We start from the raw sequence: 20,206 nt of genomic DNA on the forward strand, positions 1-20,206 counted from the left end.
TGAGACTGGATAATTTATAAAGAAAAAGGAGGCTTAATGGACTCACAGTTTCATGTGGCTGAGGAGGCCTCATAATCATGGTGGAAGGTGAAAGGCACATCTTATGTGGCAGCAGGCAAGAGAGAATGAGCCAACTGAGAGGGGAAACCCCTTATAAAACCATCAGATCTTGTGAGACTTACTCACTACCATGAGAACAGTATTGACGAGACCATCCCTATGATTTAATTCTCTCCCACCAGGTCCCTCCTACAAAACATGGGAATTATGGGAACTATAATTCACGATGAGATTTGGTGGGGACAGTCCAGCCATATCAACAATCATAGCTCACTGTAACTGCACACTGGGGCTCAAGCAGTCTTTGTGCCTCAACTTCCCAAGTAGCTAGGACAACAGGCATGTGCCACCACATCCAGCTATTTTATTTTTGTTGAGACAAGGTCTTGCTATGTTTTCCAGGCTGGTCTTGAACTCCTGGGCTCAAGCGTTCCTCCCATACTACTGGAATTATAGGCATGAGCCACTACACTTCGCTCTTTTTTTCTTTATTAGACAAATTTTTTTGAAGTGACTAGATTCATAGGAAGCTGCAAAAGAGTACCCAGAATTCTTTGAACCACTCCTCCAGCTTCCCCCAGTGGTCACATATTATATAACTGTAGGTCAATATCAAAACCAAGAAATTGACACTGGTATTATACCATTAACTAGACTCCTGGCCCTATTTAGTTTTCACCAGTTTTTACATGCACTCATTTGTGTGTGTATGTGTCTGTGCGGCTGATTCATGTAAAGAGTCATATAACCACCATCACTATCAGGATGCAGTACAATTTGATCACCACAAACTACTTTTGTTTTTGGGGGTGTTTTTTGTTTGTTTTTTTGAGATGGAGTCTGACTCTGTCACCCAGGCTGGAGTGCAATGGTGTGATTTTGGCTCACTGCAACCCCCGCCTCCTGGGTTCAAGCAATTCTTTTGCCTCAGCCTCCCAAGTAGCTGGGATTACAGGTATGCACCACCACGCCCAACTAATTTTTGTATTTTAAGTAGAGACGGGGGTTCACCATATTGGCCAGGCTGGTCTTGAACTCCTGACCTCAAGTGGTCTACCCATCTTGGCGACCAAAAGTGTTGGGATTACAACTGTGAGCCACTGCACCCAACCCTATTTTTGATTTTAACTTCTCCCATTACTGTGTGCATATGCTGTGTGTTTTCTGCCTTACAAGTGTACACACATATACATACACATCTTTCCCAGCAAATTTTAATAGTCATTTTCTTATAATATTTTTTTTTTCTTTGAGACAGGCTCATTCTGTCGCCCAGCCTGGAGTGTAGTGGCACGATCTCAGCTAACTGCAATCTCTGCCTCCCGGGTTCAAGTAATTCTCTTGCCTCAGCCTCCTGGGTAGCTGGTACTACAGGCGTGCGTCACCACGTCCAGCAAATTTTTGTATTTTTAGTAGAAATAGGGTCTCACCATGTTGGCCAGGCTGGTCTCAATTTCCTGACCTCAGGTGATCCGTCTGCCTCAGCCTCCCAAAGTGTTGGGATTACAGGCGTGAGCCACTACATTCTTTGTAGTAGTCAAAGACAGCTTGCTGAAGGAACTTCAGAGCATATTTTTTTGAAAGGGATCCTCAGCATTTATTTTTTAGTCTTAGGAATGTCAGTAGCGACAAAGAATTGTCCAAAGAAAGTCTAAAAACTTGTGATCTTGACTGATGTTAAGGATGATACCCCTTTAGTTCGAGATAATCATATAAAAATGTGTGCATGAGGGCTGGGTGCGGTGACTCACGCCTATAATCCCAGCCCTTTGGGAGGCCGAGGCGGGTGGATCACGAGGTCAAGAGATCAGAGACCATCCTGGTCAACAAGGTGAAACCTTGTCTCTACTAAAAAATACAAAAATTAGCTGGGCATGGTGGTGCACGCCTGTAGTCCCAGCTACTCAGGAGGCTGAGGCAGGAGAATTGCTTGAACCCAGGAGGCGGAGGTTGCGGTGAGCCGAGACTGCGCCATTGCACTCCAGCCTGGGTAACAAGAGCGAAACTCCGTCTCAAAAAAAAAATCTGTGCATGAGAGAAATTTAGTATCAAAGAAGATGAAAGGAAGACTAGTGTTCATTGAGGTTCTCAGTCATCTCCACATTTACTTGTGCCAATCTGGCCATTGTAATGACCCAGATAGACAGATACCTTGGAGGGAGAACCAAGTCCTGGCAAACTTATAGTTAGCAGTCTTAATCCTGAAATTACCCAGAGAGTGAAAAAAGTCATACCAGAAGTGTTCTGCATACATCACCACAATAAGTTTAGAACATTATTACCACCCCAAAAAGAAAACAGTACCCATTAGCACTCACTTCCATTTCCCTCCAACACCAGGCAAATATCATTCATTTTCTATCTCTAGATTTGCCTGTTCTGGACATTTTATGTAAATGGACTCTTGAAGTATACGGTCTTTGGCTGGGCGCAGTGGCTCACACCTTGTAATCCCAGCACTTTGGGAGACTGAGGCGGGTGTATCACAAGGTCAGGAGTGTGAGACCAGCCTGGTCAACATGGTGAAACCCCATCTCTACCAAAAATACAAAAAAATTAGCTGGACATAGTGGCATGAGCCTGTAATTCCAGCTACTCGGGAGGCTGAGGCAGGAGAATTACTGAACACGGAAGGCAGAGGTTGCAGTAAGCCGAGATTAGGCCACTGCACTCTACCCTGGGTGGCAGAGCAAGACTCCATCTTGGTGGGAAAAAAAAAAAAAAGAAAAAGAAATATATGGTCTCTGTGACTGGCTTATTTTATTTAGCATAATATTTTCAAAATCCATCCATGTTCTAGAGATATAATTTAATATAAAGAATGTTTGTTTATTTAAGAGACAGGGTCTCGCTGTGTTACCCAGGCTGGTCTTGAACTTTTGGCCTCAATTGATCCTTCCACCTCAGCCTCTAAAAGTGCTGGAATTACAGGCATGAGCCACTATATCTGGCCTAATACAAATCATTTGTAACCAGATATTAGAGAACTAAAAAGGTAAAAGGGAACAGTAGAGTATTAGGGACACAACAGTAGAGTATTAGGAACAGTAGAGTATTGTGAAAACTGGCTACCATACCTATGGCTTGGGGAACCAAGGGAAGAGGTTGGAATTAAAAATTAGAAATTGTAGGGGTTTGCCCTATAAAGCTGGGATGCTGTTAGGCTGTTACTGGTGCCTCAGAGGTCTGAAAAGAGGGTTGTGGGTCTAGCTAGACCTCTAGGAGGGACAATCTGGGTGACTGTTGCTGGTGTTTGATGGAGTGCTGTGAAACTGGTTTTTCAAGCATTGGAAAACTGCAACTGTATTGACTATTACTTAATGGAATGAACTACTACTACCAGAGTCAAGAAGCAAACCCCGGGGTGTTTTTGTCAGCAGGAACCTCACTAACACAAAGAGGAAGGAAAGTGTCCTTTGCTCTTGCAGTCTTGCAGCCCTTTCTCCAGTGCCTCCTATTGGCTGAGCCTAACAAGAAGCCAGCTAGCAAAGGAGAAATGTGGTTTGCAGAGTCCTTGCTCAGCGTCCTCAAACATACTCTAGTAGTGTGAATTTGAAGCTGAAAGAAAATATTCTAATAACCAACCCAATACACAATATGCTGGGACGATAAATAGAATATTGCTTAGTATGAATATGAATAATAACCTCATTATTCTGCTCAACTTGATGAGGAATCTAGAAAGTTCTAAAGCACAGTTCTCTCCAGTTAATCCAGTTAATTTTTAAAATTGCTTAATTACCTATAGATTTAATTAAATATAAAATGTGAATTGAAGCAAAATACAGTATTTTGTTGACTCAGACATTAATACTATTGAGACACACCGTATTTTTTGTGTGTACCAAGAAAAAAAAATGCGGCCAATTATTGTAATATTACTGTCAGTTTTATCATGTACTCTACTTTCAGAGGGTTTTTTTGTTGTTTTTTTTTTTTTTTTTTTTTGAGACCGAGTCTCGCTCTGTTTCACAGGCTGGAGTACAGTGGTATGATCTCCGCTCACTGCAGCCGCTGCCTCCCAGGCTAAAGCCATTCTCCCACCCCAGCCTCCTGAGTAGCTGGGACTACAGGCACTTGCCACCACACCTGGCTGGCTTTTGTATCTTTTGTAGAGACAGGATTTTGCCATATCACCCAGGCTGGTCTCAGATGATTTCAGAGATTTTTTTTAATGTGCAAAAAAACGTGTTTTAGAACATACCATGATGGTATGTTACTTTGTGTTTTCTGTTTATTGTAACTAATCCTGAATAGCACTAAGAAATTATTCCTTAATAACTAATGTAGTATAGGGACTACAGACTTAGCCTCTGAAGTCAGATTGTGTGGATTTGAATCTTTTCACTTGCTGAATTATAAGTGTTGGTTTTTCTGTGACTCAAGTTTTTTCATTTATTAAATTGAGGCAGTTATTTCATTTAAGTTGAAGGTGTGTTATGAAAGTTAAATGAGTGAGTTCACGTAGAGTAGTTACCACAATACAAGATGTTTTACATGGTGTAGTAACAGTGTATTAAATGTTAGTCATTTTTAGGGGTGAAATTCCTCAAAAAGATAATATTCTGAGTAAATAACATCCAGAACAGTAATTTCTTGCTAAAAAAAAAAAATAAGATAATTAAGCATCACAGTATTTTTTTTAAATCTGTATATCCTCCATTATGTGCTGCTTACTAATAAGATTAAGTATATTCAGATTTATCTTCTTTGGGATTTCGTATTGGGAGATGCTAAAGTTATATGTACACTGCAAGATGAAAAGAGTAAAATAATTCAGTTAACTCATTAGCTGGAAAATTACAACTCTTAGGCCATGGAGTGAGTATTCTTAGAGAGTTGAAACTTTGACTTCTTATTCAAAGTCTTAGTCTTAATCCTCATTCCCCTAGTTCAAAGTCTTTTTATAAAAATCTTACAATTCATATCTGTGTTAAACACAAGACTTTAATATCATGGGTTTTTTTTAATTTAGGCAATATTCACTGTCAGCATGTCATTTCAGCTTTCAGGCTATTTATCGAATGATGTTTCTTGTTTTTTAGGTGGCTTTCTTTCAGATGCAGGCTGGTACAGTGATGCTGAGAAAGTTTTTCTGTCCTGCCTTCAGTTGTGTACTCTACATGATGAGATGCTTCATTGGTTTTGTGCGGTAGAATGTTGTGTGAGGTAAGTTGGAACATATCCTGTAATTATGTGCTATCATGGTATTTAGTAGCTTTTACAGTTTTAACTCTTCTAAGTATATGCCAACATTTGGGTAACTCTCTGAGATGATACTTATATGTCATAGCTTTACTAGTCTGGCCTCCTCTCTCTCATCTCTAAAATAGTTAATCTGCTATAGGCAACTTAGGTTAGATTTGTGTATTATGAACCAGAATGTGTTTCTTTTTTTTTGAAATGGCATCTGGCTCTGTCACCCAGGCTGGAGTGCAGTGGCGCGATCTTGGCTCACTGCAACCTCCACCTCCTGGGTTCAAGTTACTCTCTTGTATCCACCTCCTGAGTAGCTGGGATTACCGGCATGCATCACCATGCCCGGCTAATTTTTTGTATTTTTAGTAGAGATGGGGTTTCACCATGTTGGTCAGACTGGCTCAAACTCCTGATCTCAGGTGATCCACCTGCCTTGGCCTCCCAAAGTGCAGGGATTACAGGCTTGAGCCACGCACCTGGCCCAGAATGTGTTTCTATATATCTTTTTGCTTTGTCATAGCGCTTGTTTATTCATTCAAGAAGTATTTATTGAATAGTTATTAGTACTAGGAACTATGGTAGACACTGAATGCTAGGAAACTCCAGAAATGTACAGAAATGTACTTTTTCTTGGGTGTTACTTTTGTACCCCTGCTTTGTTTATATTTCCATAATTGTGCATAACAAGATTAGTGCTTTGCTTATGAAAAACTTTTCTTTGAAGATACATTTATATTTATTACTTTTTTACAGATATTCTTAAAGTCAAGCAAATCTAAAAGTAACTCTGCTTTATTGTCCTTATTTTTGTCTGCACATGTTACATTTACCTTTAGCTATTTTCATACAGATTTTCTCTTTGTCTCCCAATTTGATTTGGCATTTCTTAAAAAGAATTTTTTATATAAAACTAAAAGAAAATAAAAATAAAGTCAAAAAATTAAACAGCAGAAATTCTTTATCCTAAGTTAATTAAAGTCCAGTCAATTTATTGAATATACAATCTTCTATTTTTATGGAATTAAGGTACATATTTCTAGGTATTTTTAGATGAGTTAATTAAATCTGAATCTCTTCAAAGCTGGAATAGTCTTTTATAAAACTATTGTATTTTTGTTTTGGGGTTTTTAAAATATATTTTTTACTTTATTTTTATTAGAGATGGGGTTTTGCTATGTTGTCCAGGCTGGTCTCCAACTCCTGGGCTCAAACAGTCCTCCTGCCTGGGCCTCCCAAAGTGCTGGGATTACAGGCATGAGCCATCACACCCAGCCAGATTACTGTTGATTTAAGCTAAAATTGAGTAAAACTGTCTCTTTTTTTTTTTCCAGTTGAATTTCAGTCTTTTGAGGCTGTCATTTTCCTTTTTTATACAACGTTTATCTATGTCACATAGACATTCAAATCATGAAGTTAATTTTGAAATATGCAATCTTAATTATAAATAATATTTTAGAAGGTTATGATAATTTCCCACATCTAATTTAGAAGTGTATGATAAATTATAGGAATATTTGTGTGCAGAAACTATCAAAGGACTGGTATTTAGCCCTATAATTTATAGTACTCATAAAAATAATCTCTCATTTTTCCCCCCTCTTCTGCCTATTCTATATTTAACTAGATTATCCCATATGGGATTTGGGAGGTTAGTTATATATTTCTATCTATATAAACTGGTTAATTGAGAACAGAAAAGGCATTTTGTATGATTTTATCATAGATTATTCACTGTAGCAGTCTTGACCAAAAGATAAAGCACTTTCTTTTTTGTATATGCTTTAGTTTTTTTATTCACATATTCAGATTTAGTTCATCCAATTACCTGTGTTTCTTCTGATTTTAAGGCTCCTGTATAAATTTGGCTTTAGCCTTACCAAAAGATTTAGTTTTCTCACAAGACAAATCAGTCTCCTTCTCTCCTTCCTAGTTTGTCATCTTTAGCAAGTAGCTCACATCATTATGGTTGTAGCAAGTGTTAATAGGCAGTGAGAAGAGGGGAGGGCAAAAAGTGCATGCCAGCTGAGTCTTCTTTTTTAAATCAGAAAAAAATATGCTTTCCCAGAAGTTTAACCCTATCTCTTTGATTACCTGTCTTTTAAACTGGAAACTGGAACACATTCAACATAACTTCTAATCTGTGTAATATAGTCTGAGAAGCAAAACATTTTTAATTGTGCATGAATGAATTTATGGATCTATATTAAGGAAGAAAACATGAGGAATATTGGATGATTTCTGATAACTGGCTGGGTGCAGTGGCTGACACCTATAATCCCAGCACTTTGGGAGGCCAAGATTTGAGGATTGCTTGAGCTTAGGAATTGGAGACCACAAAAAATTTTTAAATAAATAAAAAGTAATTAACAATTCAGAACTGGCTGTCCTTTCAGCAAGCACATGTGAAACTAGAATATTGTCTGGACCAAGGAACAAAGCCATTTATAATGCCAGCTCACTGCCTGTATACCAGGATATTTTGTCTTTATGAATTTGAAATTTCAAAATAAAATTTGCCTCTATTTAACTAACCTTGCTGCTGGGCATGGTGGCTTATGCCTATAATCCCAGCACTTTGGGAGACCGAGGCAGGCAGATCACCTGAGGTTGGGAGTTTGAGACCAGCCTGACCAACATGGAGAAACCCCATCTCAACTAAATATACAAAATTAGCTGGGCGTGGTGGCGCCTGCCTGTAGCTACTCAGGAGGCTGAGGCAGAAGAATTGCGTGAACCCAGGAGGCGGAGGTTGCACCATTGTACTCCAGCCTGGGCAACAAGAGCAAAACTCCATCTCAACTAACCTTGCCAAATTATTGGTCATTACAGGTGTATTTAATATAATTTATATATAATTAATTTTTTTATCTACTTAGTATTGTTTGAAAAGATTAAAATTTTATGACTTCGCTTATTTTTTTAAGGCAGAGAGAAATTTGGGATATTTAATATAATTTATATAATAAGTAATTTTTTTCATCTAAGTATTGTTTGAAAAGATTAAAATTTTATGACTAGCTTTTTTTTAAGGCATAGAGAAACTTGCGGTATTAATTGACCATGTGTTTAATTGAATTGGAAAAGAAGTGTTTTGCAGAACAGATACTAATCAAATCCTTTGGGCAATGCCAGGGGCTTTGAGCCTGATGCAAGAATAAAAGTATGTTTTTCAGTTTAATTTCACAAAACCAATTTCTAATCTGGGGCTAGCATCAGAACATTATAGAACAAAGGTCAGAGAACCTTCCTAGCCTTTCTTAATAGAAAGTAGTTAAACCTGATACCATTTTTCAGTCCTTTGTATTCTTTGAGGACCCTGCCTATTTCCATTTATTCATTTTCTATTTAATAGCTTTGTTTTTCTTGCTTATACATGTCTGTGGCCAAACACATCCGGAAATTACAAAAAGTAATAAGGAAGAAAATTGTTGCCTATAACGCTGCTGCTCAGAAATAACCACAGTTACTGAATTGGTCTGTTATTGGGAGATGACAAACTTAAAATCACACCCCCAACCCCCTTTTCAGTTTTTTTCTATGGAGTTAATCAATCCATGTGAGCATGGTTTGTCTGAGGTCAAGAATTCTCTAGAACCTCCAGATAAGAGAACAGAGATTGCCTTTGGGCTTGTCAGAGTTGGGCAGAACAAACTTTACATTTTATTTTAAATGCTTTTCTACTATTTATTATGTTTTTAAACCATTTACATATATTATGTTAGTAGTTTTTTTGAAAATGATAAGAACTTCTTGAACTACTGGATGGTGGAGTAGGGGTGTGTGTGTGTGTGTGTGTGTGTGTGTGTGTGTGTGTGTAAAGACTTGAATGTGGATTGAAAGAGAACCCTGGGCAGTTGAATTTCCTGAAATCCAAATATAAATAGAAATTAGAAGCTAGAAGTAAGTAGCAGTATCTCAGTTACTGAGAGAAAATACTGTACCTCACCAGTTTTAAGAGCAAAATAAATAATTTTCAAATATATAAAGACCCAGTATACCTCCATTTACCTTATCTGAGGGAAATAATCAAAGAACCTCTCTAACCAAATAGAAGTTCCGGCCAGGCATGGTACCTCATGCCTGTAATCCCAGAACTTGGAGGGGGTCATGACAGGAGGACTGCTTGAGCCCAGCTTGGGTAATATAATGAGACTGTCTTTATTTTATTTTAAAGTAAAATTTAGAAAATTTTTTTAAAAAAATTCTTATATTAATAATAACAAATTCTAAGGTAGGGGAAGATGATATAGAAACAGTGGTAAATAATGAATATTGTAATATATGTCTCACATGCAAATGGAGTAGGAAGAGAATGAAGAACAAATTGAGAATTTGTAATAGGCCTTAAATAAGGATTTTTTTTCAAACCAGAGATGAAAAAGAAATTTTAGAAATTACAAAAAACAAAAATTTTTAGTTACCATGTCAAATCTATTACGGGTTTAGTGTTCCTAATCCAAAAATTTGAAATTTGAAACATGATTGGTCCCAAACATTTCAAATAAGGATAGTCAACCTGTATTTTAAACAACAAAGTAGTATTTAGGAAAGAAATGTTAACCTGAAGCTTCAGTTAGTGTTAATACCAGGAAGCTTATAGAGACCACCTAGCAAAATTTTCTTTCTAAAGAACTAATGAGGCCAAGCGCGGTGGCTCTCACCAGTAATCCCAGCACTTTGGGAGGCCAAGGTGGGCAGATCGTTTGAGTTCAGGAGTTCAAGACCAGCCTGGCCAACGTGGCAAAACCCCATCTCTACTAAAAATACAAAAAAATAGCATTAGCACTAACATCTAAGCTCTTGTCACCTCCCCTTGGAATTCCTTTTTCAAATCTTTCTTAAGAATAGGGAGACTAGCTGGGCACAGTGGCTCATGCCTGTTAATCCCAGCACTTTGGGAGGCCAAGGTGGATGGATCACCTGAGGTAAGGAGTTCAAGACCAGCCTGGCCAACATGGTGAAACCCCATCTTTACTAAAAATACAAACAAATTAGCTGGGCATGGTGGTGGGTGCCTGTAATCCCAGCTACTTCACGAGGCTGAGGCAGGAGAATTGCTTGAATCTGGCAGGCAGAGGTTGCAGTGAGCCAAGATCACACCATTGCACTCCAGCCTGGGTGACAAGAACGAAATGGTCTCAAAAAAAGAAAAAAAAGTAATGGTATTTAACAGATTTAGAATTATTCTGGAGGTCATGACCTTATAGTTTTAAGAGTTGGATAATTTTATTAACTGGCTTTTTAAAGATTACTTTGAAAAGTGATGGAGTGAGTAGTTCAATTGTGGAGATTGTGGATGACTACTTGCCATAGGAGAAATTGAAAAGCCCTTCAGTCCTAATGCTTTGCAAATGGTTACTGGTAGCTTTGGATTAAATTTCCAGTGACATCAGAGGTTCAGAAGTACTGGTTTTCAAACAAGTGAAAATGTTTTACTCTAAAAAACTGTCATTCCAAAGAAGGATTTATTTATTTAAAAGATAAAAAATGTCAGATGACTGAAGAAATAACTATGGTGATGGTGAAGCTAAATGTTTAAGGTACATGTGAATAATTTGGATAAAGCAAATTGTGAAGAGGAAAAGTGATTTTTGAAAATTTAATTTAGATTTTAAATATGTATGTATAAGGAAAGATTTGAATGTTATAAATTTTTGTTCTTTCTGTTTTTAATAGAAACAAGACCTCAGGATGTTGCCCAGGCCGGTCTCAAACTCCTGGGCTCAAGTGATCCTCCTGCCTTGGCCTCCCAAAGTACTGGGATTATAGGCATAATCACCACACCTGGCCTTAAATATAAATTATAGGTGTTTTAATGTTATCACATATATCCCTGAAACTTGATATATATGAGTTGGTAAAAATATTGTTAGATGGAAAATGGAGGTTCACCTTACATTCAGGTTATTTTTTAATAGACATATAGCCTATTTTAAAAATGTACATTTGGAGCTGGGCACAGTAGCTCACACCTGTAGTCCCAGCACTTTTGGAGGCCAAGGTGAGTGGATCACAAGGTCAGGAGTTTGAGACCAGCCTGACCAACATGGAGAAACCCCATCTCTAAAAAAAAATAAAGTAAAATAAACATTTGGGAGCATGGAAAAGTAAAAGTGTTATAAAGTTCTCATCTTTGTGGGTAGAGTAGGAAAGGGCATCATTATTTAATGTTCAAACATTATCATTGCTAGAGCTGGGTATTTAAATGCCTCGTGTAATGGAAAAATGTGATAAAACTTCCATACTAGGTGGTACGCATATGAGTGAGAATAATTGGAAACTTGACCAAGCTAGATCATAAGCAAAGACAATAGAGGAAATAACTGATTATGACAAATGTTAAATAAGATGAAAAGGTTAGACCAAATATAATTATCATCATAATACATGTAAATGGGCTGAATTCTCCTACCTAAAGATGGCAGTTGCCAAGAGGGTTAAAAAATAAAAGCTAGTGCTATATCGTAAAAGAAAAACAATAATACCAACAGTAAACACTAACACCCCAAAACAATAATACTGACAATAAGGAAGAATTCAGGATTAAAATTGTTAAGTTGATAGGAAAGGGATATTGATAATAGAATGTATAATTCACAAAAAGATCATAAACTTATGTGTACCAAATAAGATTGGAGCCACCAACGTTGATAAGCAGTGCACCTTAAAAATACAAAAACTTTGATAAAAAGATAATCAGTACAATGTTAGGTGCCTCCAGGGTAGGTTAATTCTGAATATATAGAGGTTATTAATGAACTAGGTTCGTGCCATCTGTCTGCTAATTCTGTGTGTACCCATCTTTTCTTTGGCTAGCTCTCCACTGCTTGTAAGATTACTGCCATGGTTTGAGGTATCAGGTACAGATTCTACATTCTCTAGCAGAAGAAACACTCACATAGTGATGTCCTCCCTGACTTGAAATTAAAACCATACTAGACTAATAAAGAAAAAAAAGAAGACTTAAATAACTAAAATCAGAAATGGGACTTGGAACATTACTACCAATCTTCCACAAATAAGAGGATTTAAGGATACTCCTATGAACAGTTGAACACCAACTAATTAGGTAATATAGATAAAATTGACAAATCTCCTAGAAATGTACAAATTACCTAAATGCCCCAAGAAGAAATAGAAACTCTTACAAGACCTATAACAAGTAAAGAAATTAAATCCATAATCAAGAATCTTCCAACAAAGTCCAGGACCAGAAGACTTTACTAGTGAATTCTATCAAACATTTAAAGAATTAGCACTAGTTCTTAAACTCTTCCAGGAAATTGCAGAGAAAGAAACACTTCTTAACTCATTTTATTTTATTTTTATTTTTATTTTTATTTTCATTTTCATTTTATTTTATTTATTTATTTATATTTTATTTATTTATTTATTTTGAGGCAGAGTTTCGCTCTTGTTACCCAGGCTGGAGTGCAATGGCGTGATCTCGGCTCACCGCAACCTCCGCCTCCCGGGTTCAAGCAGTTCTCCTGCCTCAGCCTCCCGAGTAGCTGGGACTACAGGCACGCGCCACCATGCCCAGATAATTTTTGTATTTTTTTTAGTAGAGACGGGGTTTCACCTTGTTGACCAGGATGGTCTCGATCTCTTGAGCTTGTGATCCACCCACCTCGGCCTCCCACAGTGCTGGGATTATAGGCATGAGCCACCGCACCATTGTTTATTTTATTTTTGAGACTCACCCTATAGGCCTTTGTTTATTTTATTTTTGAGACAAGAGTCTCACCCTTTCGCCCAGGTTGGAGTGCAGTGGCACAATTTCACCTCACTGCAACCTCCACCTCCCAGGTTTAAGTAGCTGGGATTATAGGCGCCCCCACCAGGCCTGGCTAATTTTTGCATTTTTAGTAGAGACGGGGTTTCCCCATGTTGGCCAGGCTAGTCTCAAACTCCTGACCTCAGGTGATCTGCCCACCTTGGCCTCCCAAAGTGCTAGGATTACAGGTGTGAACCACTGCACCGAGCCCCAACTCATGTTAAAAGACCAACATTACCCTAATACCAAAGACCAAAAAACGACATCAAAGAAAAGACAATGTCAGACCAGTGTCTCTTACAAATATGGATGTAAAAATCCTCAACAAAATGCTAGCAAATCAAATCTAATAGAATATTAAAAGGATTTTACGCTATGACCAAGTGAGATTTATCCCAGGAATGCAAGGGTGGTTCAGTATAAGAACATCAATGTGATATACCATGTTAATAGGATAAAGGGAAAAAAAGAAAAACCCAGTCATCTTGGTTGACACAGAAAAGACACTTGGCAAAATCTAACACCTTTTCATGATAAAAAAGAAAAAAAAAGAATTCCTAGAAAGCTAGGAATAGAAAGGAACTTCCTCAATATGATAAAAAGTATTTATGAAAAACCTACATTTAACATCATAAGTCTATAGTGAAAGACTAGAAGCTTCCCCCATAGGATCAGGAACAAGATATAGATGCCTGCTTTCACTAGTGGTATTCAACATTGTACTAGAAGCTTTAGCAGAAGAAATTAGACAAGAAAAACAAAAAGCATCAGTATTGGAAAGGAAGAAGTAAAACTATTGATTTGTTGGACTTAATCAAAATAAAAAACTTCTGTACATCACAAAACGTCAAGAAAGTAAAAAGACAACCTATGGAATGGGAGAAAATAGTTGCAAATCATATGTCAGATAAGGTTCTAGTATTCAGAATATATCAAGAACTACAAACAATTTAAAAAATGAAGCTGTGTGTGGTGGTTCACACCTGTAATTCCAGCACTTTGGGAGTTTGAGGCAGACAAATCAGATGAGGTCAGGAGTTCAAGACCAGTCTGGCCAACATGGTAAAACTCTGTCTCTACTAAAACACACACACACACACACACACACACACACCCAAGTATGGTGGTGCACACCTGTAATCCCAGCTACTCGGGAGGCTGAGGAGGGGAATCACTTGAACCCAGGAGGCAGGAGTTCCAGTGAACTGAAATTGTGCCACTGCATTCCAGCCTGGGCGACAGAGCAAGACTTCATCTCAAAAAAAATAAAATCCAGCCTGGCCAACATGGTGAAACCCCGTCTGTACTAAAAATACGAAAATTAGCTAGGCATGGTGGCGGGTGCCTGTAATCCCAGCTACTCCAAAGGTTGAGGCAGGAGAATCACTTGAACCTAGGAGGCAGAGGTTGCAGTGAGCCAATCGTGCCACTGCATTCCAGCCTGGGCAACAAAAGCAAAACTATAAGTAAAAAAATAATTAATAAAATAAAGAGCAGGCTGGACATGGTGGGTCACACCTGTAATCCCAGCACTTTGGGAAGCTGAGGCAGAAGGATTTCTTGAGCCCAGGAGTTTGAGACCAGCCTGAGCTACATGGCAAGACCTTTTCTCTATTAAACATTTTTTAAAAGATCAGCCAGGTGTGGTAATGCAGGCCTGTAGTCTCAGCTACTTAGGAGGCCAAGGTGAGGGGATCCCTTAAGCCTAGGAGATCATGGCTGTAGTGAATTTGATCCACACCACTGCATTCCAGCCTGAGTGACAGAGTGAGTCTCTGTCTCAAAAAATAATAAAATAAAATAAAAAATTGGCAAAGGACTTGAATAGACATTTTCCCAAGGAATATATAAATGGCCAGTAAGCACGTGAAAAGATGCTGAGTGTCATTTGGCATTAGGGAAATACAAATCAAACATAATGAGGTACCACTTTATTCCTACCAAGGTGGGTGCAATTAAAAAACTAAAAACAACAGAAAGTAAGTGTTGGCAAGGATTGAAATCGAGTGATTGTGCTGAGAGAGCATTTGAAAAAAAAAGAAATTGGAAACTTTGTGCACTGTTGCTGGGGGTGTAAAATGGTGCAGCTGCTGTGGAGTACAGTTTGGCAGTTTGTCAAAAAGCTAAACATAGAATTACCGTATGACCCAGCAATTTCACTCCGTGGTATATGCCTAAAAGCATTGGAAGCATGGAATCAAAAGTTATTTGTGTGCTAGTGTTTATAGCAGAATTTTTCACAAGTCAAAAGATGGAAACAATCCAAGTATCCATCAACAGATAATAGATACACAAAATTTGGTATTTACATACATATACATACAGTGATTCCCTCACTTTTGATACATGCTACAACATGGATGAACCTTGAAAATTTTATCCTAAGTGAAATAAGTTAGACATAAAAGGACAAATACTGTATAGTTCCACTTACATGAAATATCTAAAATAGGCACATTTATAGAGACAGAAAGCAGATTAAAGGTTACCAGGGACTTAGGGGTAAGGCAAAAGGGGAAGCTATTGCTTATTGCTTATAGAATTTCCCTTTGGGGTGATGAAGTAGTTTTGGAAGTGGATAGTATTGATGGGTGCTTGACATAGTTAATATAATTAATGCCACTGAATTGTATACTTAAAAATGGCTCATATGGCAAAGTTTTATATATATTTCACCATAATAAAAAATATTTAAAAACCCATACTAGTCTTTATTTTCATTATGCAGCTCACTCCTTTCAAGCTCTCTCATTTATTTCCAAAAATTTAAACTGGTTCTAGAAAAAGACACTTAAAAAAAGAAGAGAAATTCTTTTCCTTTAGGTTCATTTTCAGTGTATTTTACTTTTAGCATGTCTGGCTGATGAGGCTCTTAACTAGTCATATTCAGTCTTAATGGTAAATATAGTAGTAAACTAATGACATCTACATTTGTATATTTTTCATTTCAAACAATGAATAGTTCAATCAAATAGTAGTTGCCCTTGACAATAGGTGTTGATCAGGTAGACATGATTTTATGTTACTAAGAAAGTAAAATACTGTGCTTACATGGTAGTGCCACATTTTGAGAGGCTGCCTTTTCCTTAGGCAGAATGTTGGTATAAAATTAGACCATAATAAGTTGGACCAAAAATTCCTTGGATTCAGTATACTGCTTAGTGTCAGCCCAGATGAACATCCAGACCTGAGGAGTCTCCATATGTTTAATTTGCCCTTTTGTTTAAATAGACATCCAGCAGGGCCTGGAGAAAATATCAAACTGTGCCTTTCTGGCATAGTGTTTATTTTGTTACCTCATCATGTGCCAATTACTAAATAATATCCACAGATTGTTATTTCATGAGAATACTTACTACAGTGAAGGTCTTACAGGAAGGAAATTCTTAGTATTGTGGAAATGAGAAGTTAAGCACTGTTCTTTTCATTCTCTAAATTTTCAACCTATGGTTTTCTCATTTTTTTCTTTTTCAACCATTTGGCCGTCAAATCTGTGTTTCAAATACTAATCCTTTTTTTCTCAAGGACTTTTTTTTCTAGACTATTACAATATCTTCTGCCTTAGTTGCTTTGCTTCCATTCTTGGCTTTGCTATAATCCGTTCTCCACACTGTGGCCAGAGCGTTCTTGATAGCGTTGCATTGTCCCATATGGCAGCCATTAACCATATGTGATTAAGTTTAAATTAATTAAACTTAAATTAATTAAAAGTAAAATGTGCCTGGGTCACACTAGGCACATTTCTAATACTCAGCCACTGTGGCTAGTGGTTACCAAATTGAGCAAGACAGCATAGAACTTTTCTGACATCTCAGGAAATTTGATAGTGTTCTAGAGCATTAAGTCAAATCACCTCCCTTACTGTTGCAACTGAAACTCCTTTCCTCGTCCGGCGAGGTGCTATAAAATCTTGCTTATCTCCCCCTTCTCATTTCTCTTTACATAACCCTTTATTCACTATAGTCTAGATGAATTGGCCTTCTTTCTGTTCCTTTGACTGTGCCCAGGATTTCCCCCCCATCCTTTCTCAGGGGCTATTTCTTCTGTTTTGGAACATGCTTCCCCACTAGATTTTTACGTGACTGGCTCCAGTGTCATCATTTAGGTATCAACTTAAATGTTATCACCTCAGGAGAATTCTTCCCTATCTCCCCTAAACACCTCCTTTAAGAATCTTTTGATCATATTACCTTACTTTTTATCATCTTTGTAGCATTTATCCTTAAATGAAAATCTCACTTATTTGTATATTTGTCTGCTTATGCTAATACCCTTCTCACCACTAGAACGTAAGCCTCTTACAGTAATAGATTTTGCAGATAACTGTATGGTATGTATTAGGAGGATACACACTGCCGTTGTATAGTATTCATCACTTTATTGATTAGTCCTGGTTCTTTTAAAGTTAATCTGTTTCTCTGACTATACAAGATTAAAAGATTGTCTGAATTTTTCTCATTATGGGTTATTAATCTGTTAATATTTATGGTATAGATGGAAAAAATAAATTTCATATATCTGTTGATTTGATGCTCCTGAAGAATACTTCCTAACCTCTCGATACTTGGTTTTCTTTTAAATAGCTTTTATACCTTTGTTCCTTCTCAGACTGAGCATTTTCAGAAAATTGTATTGGCTTGATACATGAACATAATGTTCTAGCTAGCATTTAATAAATAAATAAATAATTTAATAAATTTATATTTAATAAATAAATTTATGATAACCATTTAATTTAATTAATAATTTATTCATTAAATTTAATAATTATATAATTATTTATTATATATTATATAAACATAATATATATTTATATAATATATATTTATTTAATATATTTAAATTTATACATTTATAAAATATTTATAAAATATTTAAATTTATATAATATATAATATATATTATATATTTTTTGCATATATATTATATAATATATATTTATTAATATATTTATGTATATATATTACATTATGTTATAACATTATATTATATATAATATATATTATATTTTATATAATTATATAATATATAAATAATATAATTATATAAAATATATATTATATATAATGTAATATGTTATATAGTATAATATAATATATAATATATAAATATATATTAATAAATATAATATATAATATTTATATAATATATAAATAATTAATAATAAATAAATAATTTGTCCAGTCCTAACACTATTTGCCTATCTTTGTACAGTCTGTATAGATATACAGTCTATTGCTGTCAATACCAGTGTGATCTCTAAAGTATTGTATTATTTTGTCATATCATTAAATAGTCAGTATGGTTTCCAGTTACTTTGTGTAAAGAACTCTGTATTTCCACTATAGAGGATAAAGATTTTAAAATAAATAGTTGACACTATTGCTATTTTGAGTAAATTTGTTTTATTGGAAGGAAACAAAAATGAACATTTATGAAGCATCATGAAATAAGTAGTAACCCGATCAAGTGTTGCACAGACTATACTAAAATTAAGAATAAGAATAGAAGGTATTTTATGTTTATTTTATTTTCTTCATTATTTTCCAGGTTTCTTATACTGAGGCTTTATTACTTGTGGACTTGGAACAAAAAGAGTAAATGTCATTTTTTTAGATGCAGCACATGCTGAGTACACAAAATATATCATATATTTAGAGAAGATAAGGAGTCAGCAGTGATGAGATTAATTATAAGAAGCTTTCAGGAAAGAGCATGTACTTCTTTTTTGGGCATGAGGTCAACTCCAATTTGGGTCACACACTTATTTTCAGATGCTGCCTTGTAATTACATTTAATTACCTTAAGTCATTTAGGTGATTGGTAAGAGGTCCACCAAGCTGGAAATATCAAAAACAGAGCAATGGTATTTGTGTTTTATAGATTGCTTCATGTGTGAAATGGAAACTGCAAATATCATCTGGGTGAAGAAACATTTAAATTAGCTCAGACATATATGGATAAACTATCAACACATGACCAGCAAGCAAATTAAGCTGCACTCTATGGAGAACTGTGTGCACTCCTGTTTGCAAAAAGTCACTATGATGAGGTAAGTGTTTTAGGGTACATTTCATTGTGACCAATAAGTACTTATAAAAACAGAGGGTAAATCAAATAGTCTTCTCTTATTTTTCTTACAGATCTCATTTTTACATATTAGGTTTAAGGCAGTACACATTTGTAATGGAAAATTTAAATCAGACAAGCCGGGCACCGTGGCTCATACCTGTAATCCCAGGAGTTTGGGACCAGCCTGGGCAAGTGAGACCCTGCCTCTACAAAAAATTAGCCAGGTATGTAGCACATGCCTGTGATGGTCATCCTACATGGGAGGCTGAGGCAGGAGGATCCCTTGAGCCCAGTAGGTTGAGGCTGTAGTGAACCCTGTTTATACCACTGTACTTAAGCTTGGGTGACCAAGTGAGGCTCTGTCTCAAATTAAAGAAAAGTAAAATCAGACAAAAGGAGTATTTGTGAGATGAATTTGAAATATATAAATGTATAATTTAGAGCCCTTTCTTTTGTTGTTTTTCTTTTAATTTAACCAAAAGTATCTGCCTAAATTGTTTGGATGGGCGTCTTCTTGTAGTTTTTGAGACAGGGTCTTGCTTTGACTCCCAGGCTGGAGTGTAGTGGCACAATCTCAGCTCACCACAATCTCTGCTCCAGGACTCAGGTGATTCTCCCACCTCAGCCTCCCAAGTAGCTGAGACTACAGGCACACATCACCACACCTGCCTACTTTTTCTGTCTACTTTTCTTTGGTAGAGACAGGTTTTCACCATGTTGCCTGTGCTGAACTCAAACTCCTGGGCTCAAGTGATCCACCTTCCTCAGTTTCCTAAAGTTCTGGGATTACAGGCTTGAACCACCATGCCCAACCTGACAGTTATTTTCTTTCTGCATTTGGATTTAGGGGTTTATGCCTTATTCATGTATTTGCAACTCTCAGCACATTCATGAGGAATGTAGAAGTCTTGGATAATTTTTGACAGTTTAATTTTTTAGTGATGATAAATAAGCTTTTCACTGTTATTTACAGAAAAGTACACAAATCTTTAGGACATAGTTTGATGAATTAGCACCATGTTCTTGTGTTAGTCAGGATAGGCTAGGCTATGCAGAGGTCATATCAACCCCAGAATAGCTTGGAACAATGAAAGTTTC

At 36.5% G+C, this 20,206-nt stretch overlaps 1 pseudogene; it reads left to right on the plus strand.

Moving 5' to 3' along the window:
* Nucleotides 1–20,206, plus strand: part of LOC110569117 (amyloid protein-binding protein 2-like) — a 44,669-nt pseudogene that overhangs the window by 18,963 nt on the left and 5,500 nt on the right.

The sequence above is a fragment of the Aotus nancymaae genome, unplaced genomic scaffold, assembly GCF_030222135.1.
Source record: "Aotus nancymaae isolate 86718 unplaced genomic scaffold, 86718_ANA_hifiasm-v0.15.2.pri h1tg000018l, whole genome shotgun sequence".
Classification (NCBI taxonomy): Eukaryota; Metazoa; Chordata; class Mammalia; order Primates; family Aotidae; genus Aotus; species Aotus nancymaae.